This window comes from Macaca thibetana, unplaced genomic scaffold, assembly GCF_024542745.1.
Source record: "Macaca thibetana thibetana isolate TM-01 unplaced genomic scaffold, ASM2454274v1 unplaced_scaffolds332, whole genome shotgun sequence".
NCBI lineage: Eukaryota > Metazoa > Chordata > Mammalia > Primates > Cercopithecidae > Macaca > Macaca thibetana.
Window position 1 is genome coordinate 2210 of NW_026089121.1, and position 6941 is coordinate 9150.

The 6941-nt window shown below is 41.4% G+C and overlaps 1 pseudogene across 1 annotated transcript; it reads left to right on the plus strand.

The window, feature by feature from the left end:
- The first annotated feature begins 275 nt into the window (after positions 1-275).
- Positions 276-4112, plus strand: LOC126947439 (double homeobox protein A-like; annotated as a pseudogene). Its single transcript, XR_007723076.1, has 2 exons — positions 276-2161; positions 2676-4112. The product of XR_007723076.1 is annotated as a double homeobox protein A-like (transcript).
- The last annotated feature ends 2829 nt before the right edge of the window (positions 4113-6941 follow it).

A 6941-nucleotide genomic window follows, 5' to 3' on the forward strand; every position in this document is an offset into this window, starting at 1 on the left:
TATGGCTTTGCTTTACTTTTTGCCCGTTTAAGTGACATGTGGCCCAGAATAGTTGGTAGGTATTCCTACCACAACCTTGTTTAGAATAGTGGTTGGCGAAATATAAATTTTAGAGATGAAGTTTGTTCTATACCCGGATGTCAGTGTGATTACTATGTCCACTTTACTTTCTTTAAAATACATATTTTTCTTACTTTTCACTTTCTTTTTCTTCTTGGTTGATTTATTTTGGCTCAGGGATTTTTTTCCTTATGATCTCAAGAAATTTTTCTCATGTAAAAAGACATAATCGTGCCAGGTGTGGTGGCTCATGCTTGTAACCCCAGCACTTTGGGAGGCTGAGGTGGGTGGATCACCTGAGGTCAGCAGTTTGAGACCAGCCCGGCCAAAATGTTGAAACATCGTATCTACTAAAAATACAAAAAAATAGCTGGGTGTGGTGACAGGCGCCTGTAATCCCAGCTACTAGGGAGGCTGAGGCAGGAGAATCACTTGGACCCAGGAGGCAGAGCTTACAGTGAGCTGAGATCGTGCCATTGCACTCTAGCTGGGTGACAAGAGTGAAACTGTTTCCAAAAAACAAACAAACAAACAAACAAAAAACAAAAAAGATCTGGAATACAGAGAGAAGCATAATGCTTTGCAGGTCATGGATGTAATCTTCTAGGAAAAATTTCTTTCAGATGTGACCAGAATTGGAAACATATTCCCTGCTGTCAGATAGCACTGGCTCAGGAGATGAATGAGGAGGAGCCTACAGGCTACCTCAAGGATAAGAAGCAGCAAAAGGCAAGCACAGGGGTGGCATGCACTCAGACTAGGGCTGCTCCTTCCTGGGCAAGTTTCAGAAACTCACTGACAGTTAGAGCTTGAAGCTTCCATAGAGATGAATGCCCACGTTTTCCAGATGGGAGAACTGATGCTTAGAAAGGCTGAATGACTTGTCTAAGATTTTGGGGCCAGACAGGGATCTTATTTCAGTATTTCTTGCATGAAACCATTCTACTTTCCACATTTCTAATTTATAACTTTTTAAAGGTCATTGTAAAAAGGAAATAACATAAACATCAAGTCTGGAGGCTAGTGGTGGGATTATTCACATTTATTTTTCCACTTGACTTGATATTTCAGGACAATAGTGATGCTTAAGTAATACCGAAATTATCCTGGGAATATAAAAAATAATATATCTGTTTACATTTTGGTGTGGGATGAGTAGAATCTTGTTTTCAAATTCCTTATTTGAAAGGCTATTAAGAAGAATAAACTCTCACTTAACAGTTTTCTAATTCCTTGGTGGTATCCTCTGTCCTTTGGTAATGTGAAAGTAGAGCACACTTTTCTATTTTTGTTCCTGCCGCACCCCTCATAAGGTGAAGCATGCATAGAGCACTCCTAGGGTCAGCGTGAGCCCAGCACCAGCTCAGGCTGCCGATGCTCCAGAGTCAGATTCCACCTTCCACTTAAATGGCAGCCACAGGTAGACGTGCCCATCACAACCACCTCTGTGCGTTCATAATCTCTGTTTATTCTGCAAGTGATTTCCACGTGGAAAATGGCACAGTGTTTCTCAGAAGACAACTGCATAAAAATCAACATACTTCAAATTCACAGCAAATAATCAGATAATTGATGAAACTACTTACCCAAACGATAATTGTAAATTATGCCTTCTGAATATATTTGTCATAAACTTGGAGTAAGGAACCCTCACAGACACAGAACAATTCAAAAAATGCAAAGCTGTTTGTTAGAATACTGGTGCTTTTGGGTAGAAACCCTCATCCATATCCTGGTAAGGGTTGAAGTTGCAAAGGTGTTTTCATTTGTCAAAATCCAGAAAACCATAAGCTTTAGATTTGTGAATTATGTTGTATTATATGCGATCTTTCTTTTTAAAAATGAGCTGTAAGCGGTCTCCCAGACAGCAGCTCAGCCTCCAGGACTCTCTTCCAGCATGACCAAAGACACCTTTTCACACAAGATGGTAGCAACAAATCATAGGTGCAATCACACCAAATTCACAGAAGATCAATTGAAAATCCTCATCAATACCTTCAATCAGAAACCTTACCCAGGTTATGCTACCAAACAAAAGCTTGCTTTAGAAATCAATACAGAAGAGTCCAGAATGCATGTTTAATGCTTCTAGGACTTTTCAGTGGGTTAGTCTAAAAGGTAAGTGTCTTTTAAAATTTTTAATAAAAATTTATCATTTGTAAGTAAACCTTTCTGTTAACAGTCTTGATTAGAGGATTTTAATTATGTTCAGAGATCATACATCTGTATCTTCTTCTATTTCATTTGAAAAGTACCAGTTTTCAATGTCACACCCATAATGAGGCAGAGTCTAGCTCTGTCGCCCAGGCTGGAGTGCAGTGACACGATCTCGGCTCACTGCAACCTCCAACTCCCAGGTTCAAGCAATTCCCTACCTCAGCCTCCAGAGTAGCTGGCATTACAGGCACATACCACCACACCTGGTTATTTTTTGTATTTTTAGTAGAGATGGGGTTTCACCATCTTGGCCAGGCTGGTCTTGAACTCCTGACCTCGTGATCCACCCACCTTGGTCTCCCAAAGTGCTGGGATTACAGGCATGAGCCACCGTGCCCAGCCTTTTCTTTCTTTCTTTCTTTCTTTTTTTTGAGACGGAGTCTCGCTCTGTCGCCCAGAATTGAAGAGCTAGGCACAGATTCCAGAAAAGACCAGAACCTGACTTTAGATTCAAGCCAGAGCCATGGGCAAGATCAACCTGGGTGACGGTGTCATACCATCTATAGCACCTCTCAGTTACACACTCTTTTCAAGGCATTTATGAAAACCCATACCCTGGGATTGATTCCAGAGAACAACTTGCTGAAGAAATTGGTGCTTCAGAGTCAAGAGTCCAAATTTGGTTCCAAAATCGAAGATCTAGATTTCATCTCCACAGAAAAAGAGAACCTGTTGTGTCCTTAGAACAAGAAGCCCAGTGGCAAGATTTCTGAGGGACTTCAAGGTACAGAAGATACACAAAATGACACCAACCTCACTAGCACTCTCATTTCTCTAGAGTCAGAGCATGGTGAACACGGTCAAGTTCAGTGTATTTGATATTATCAACTTAGTCCCCAACTCTCTCTCAGAGTCTTTCTGGGAATCCATCCTGCTGAAAGTGCAAGCTAAACTTTCTGAAGATGGTAAAGAACTTAGCTGGGTGTGGTGGCTCACGATTGTAATCTCAGCACTTTGGGAGGCTGAGGCAGGAAGATTTGCTTGAGCCCAGGAGTTTGAAACCAGTCTGGGCAGCATAGTAAGACCCTGTCTCTATTATAAAAAACAAAATAAATAAAAAGGACTGTAGGAGGTCGAGACAGGTACAGGAGGCACCACACTACGCTATTGACACAGCCTGGATCCAGAGTTCAGCAGAACTTGAGACAATGAAAACAAATTTAGTAATAATCATTTTTCAATCATCGCAGTACTTATTGATTTGGACAAAAATCAGTTAATGTCAAACACTTAAAGTGAAGCTGCTCTGCCTATGGAATAGCCATTCTTTTATTTCTTTAGTTTCTTAATACATTTTCTTTCACTTAAAAAAAAACCTTATAGTTTGATGAAGAATGACATATATACCTCATCTCAAAGAATCTTCTCACACACACTTATTTATTACAAGAGGAAAATCAGTAATTTTGCAGCAGAGAAATATGGCCAACTCCACCTTAACCAAGTGGCTTAAAGTCACGGCACCAGTAATGGCACAAACCAATGTGAGATGCTTCCTGATAGGATACACTAAAAAGGGCACAGTCTCTTCTGCATGTTGCTGACAAAAAGTGGGTAAACTGAAACTGAAACCAATAATTAGACAATGTCAAGCAAACACAAATTCAGGTTGACAGTCTGCAAAGTAGCATCCACGTACTCTTCAGCAATGGATTGATCCTAGCTACTCAGGAATCAGAGGCAGGAGGATTGTTTGAGGCCAGGAATTCCAGATCAGCTTGGGCAACATGATGAGACCCCATCTCTACAAACATCTTTTTAAAAATGAGCCGGGCCGGGTGCGGTGGCTCACGCCTGCAATCCCAGCACTTTGGGAGGCTGAGGCGGGCGGATTACGAGGTCAGGAGATTGAGACCATCCTGGTTAACACAGTGAAACCCCGTCTCTACTAAAAATACAAGAAATTAACCAGGCATGGTGGCGGGGCGCCTGTAGTCCCAGCTACTCGGGAGGCTGAGGCAGGAGAATGGCGTGAACCCGGGAGGCGGAGCTTGTAGTGAGCCGAGATCGCGCCACTGCACTCCAGCCTGGGCGACAGAGCCAGACTCCGTCTCAAAAAAAAAAAAAAAAAAAAAAAAAAAAAAAAGAGTCAGGTGTGGTAGCGTGCATCTGTAGTCTCAGCTACTCAGGAGCCTGAGGCAGGAGGATAGTTTGAAAACAGGAGATGGAGGCTGCAGTGAGCTATGATCGTGCTACTGCACTCCAGCGTGGGTGACACAGCGCTTTCCTGTTTCCAAACAACAACAACAAGAAAACAAAAAAATGGATAGAATAATGACAATAAAAATGGAGAAAAAGTAGGCTGACTCAGGAAATGCTTAGAAAGTGTAGCCATACCTCAAAGATATTGTGGATTTGGTTCCAGACCACCACAATAAAGTAAATATTGCTATAAAGTGAGTCACACAAATTGTTTTGTTTCTTTGTGAATTATAAAGTTATATTGACTGGGTGTTGTGGCTCATGCCTATAATCCTAGTACTTTAGGAGACGGAGGTGGGAGGATCACTTGAGGCGGAGGTTGCAGTGAGCCAAGATTGGGCGACTACCCTCCAGCCTGGGCTACAGAGTGAGACTCTGTCTCAAAAAAAAAAAAAAAAAAAAAAAAAAAAAAAAAAGGCCGGGCACGCTGGTTCATGCCTGTAATCCCAGCACCTTGGGAGACCAAGGCGGGTGGATCACGAGGTCAGGAGTTCAAGACCAGCCTGGCCAAGATGGTGAAACCCCATCTCTACTAAAAATACAAAAAATAGCCAGGTGTGGTGGTCTGTGCCTGTAATCCCAGCTACTCTGGAGGCTGAGGTAGGGAATTGCTTGAACCTGGGAATTGGAGGTTGCAGTGAGCCGAGATCGTGTCACTGCACTCCAGCCTGGGCGACAGAGCTAGACTCTGCCTCATTATGGGTGTGACATTGAAAACTGGTACTTTTCAAATGAAATAGAAGAAGATACAGATGTATGATCTCTGAACATAATTAAAATCCTCTAATCAAGACTGTTAACAGAAAGGTTTACTTACAAATGATACATTTTCATTAAAAAATACACTTATCTTTTAGACTAATCTGCTGAAAAGTCCTAGAAGCATTAAACAAAACAGAAGCAGAAAGCACCTTGGTGCCATAACTTTGGGTTCTCCATATCATCACTCACTACAAGGAACCAAAGCTTCTTGGAGAAATGGCTGCTTTCTGACTGCAGGCAGGAAATGTGCAAAATCAGTCTAGATCATCTTGTCATACTGGAAAGCAAGGGCACTTTTATACCCCCCCGGGTCATGTCCATAGGCTCCAAGAGGCAACTTGAAGGAGGTCCCACTATCCAAACATGAACGAATATAAGCATCAGTAATAATGATGACCACAAGCCAGGCACGGTGGTTCACACCTGTAAGCCCAACACTTTGGGAAACTAAGGTAGATGGATTCCTGTAGCCCAGGTGTTCAAGACAAGCCTGGGCAACATGATAAAACCCTCTGTCTGCCAAAAATAGAAAACAAAAAAATTAGGCAGGCATTGTAGCATGTACCCGTAGTCCCAGCTACTTGAGAGGCTGACGTGGTAGGGTCACCTAAGCCCAGGAGTCTGAGGCTGCAGTGAGCTGTAATTATGCCACTGCACTCCAGCCTGGGCCATAAAGCAAGATCCATCTCAAAAAACCCCAAACAAACAAAAATAATGATGATCATGATGATGATGTTGATGATGATGGTGATGACTGCAATGAGCAGGTGCACACCTGATATGTTTAAATCGTCAGGCTTATAATGATATTATCGCATGCGGTCAATAGAATAAATACATCATCCAGATGTTCGAATTAGCATAAAAAGACTACAGTATTCCCCCTTTATCTGTGTGGCATACTTTGGAAGACCTCCAGTGGATCTCTTAAACCGTGGATAATACCGAACCCTACATTAGCACTTACCACACACTGTGGCTATAATTTTGCAGTTTGAGGTACAAAAGCAAAACTAGCAAGAATGTATTTTTCCTTTTCCACAATTTTACAGATAGAAGATTAATTCTTACCCTAGATGTTAGCAACCTCAGCATATTATTTTCCTCATTAAGTGGGAAACTTTCTTCTTTTCAGTTACTGAAAGCATTTTCAGGTTTCTCTTTTGCATATCTGAATTGCCAGCATCACTACTCTTGCATTTTGGGACGATTACTAAGTAAAATAAGGGTTACTTGAACACGGGCACTGCAATACTAAGCTAGGTCCATCTGATAACTTAGATGGCTGCAAATGTCTAATGAGCAGGAAGCAGGAAGCATGGATCTGCCAAGCAAAGGGATATGTCACATCCTGAACCAGATATAGCAGAATGGTGGGAGGTTGCATCACATTCCTCAGAATAGCACATGACTTAAAACTTACAAACTGTTTACTTCTGGAGTTTTATATTTAATATTTTTGACTGTGGGTGACTGAAAGTGAGGAAAGTAAAGCCACAAATAAGGGGATACTATCATATTATAAATATAAATGTGCTCAAGGACTGAAATAATAATATTGAGTAAACACATGTGAAATCTTAGCAGAGATAAAAACTTAAAAAATAAAAATTCTAGTACTTAAAAATACAATACCTTACAGAAAAATTTCATTAGACTGAGGAGAGGCAGGAGAATAATTCCCAAAATTAGTTTTTAAA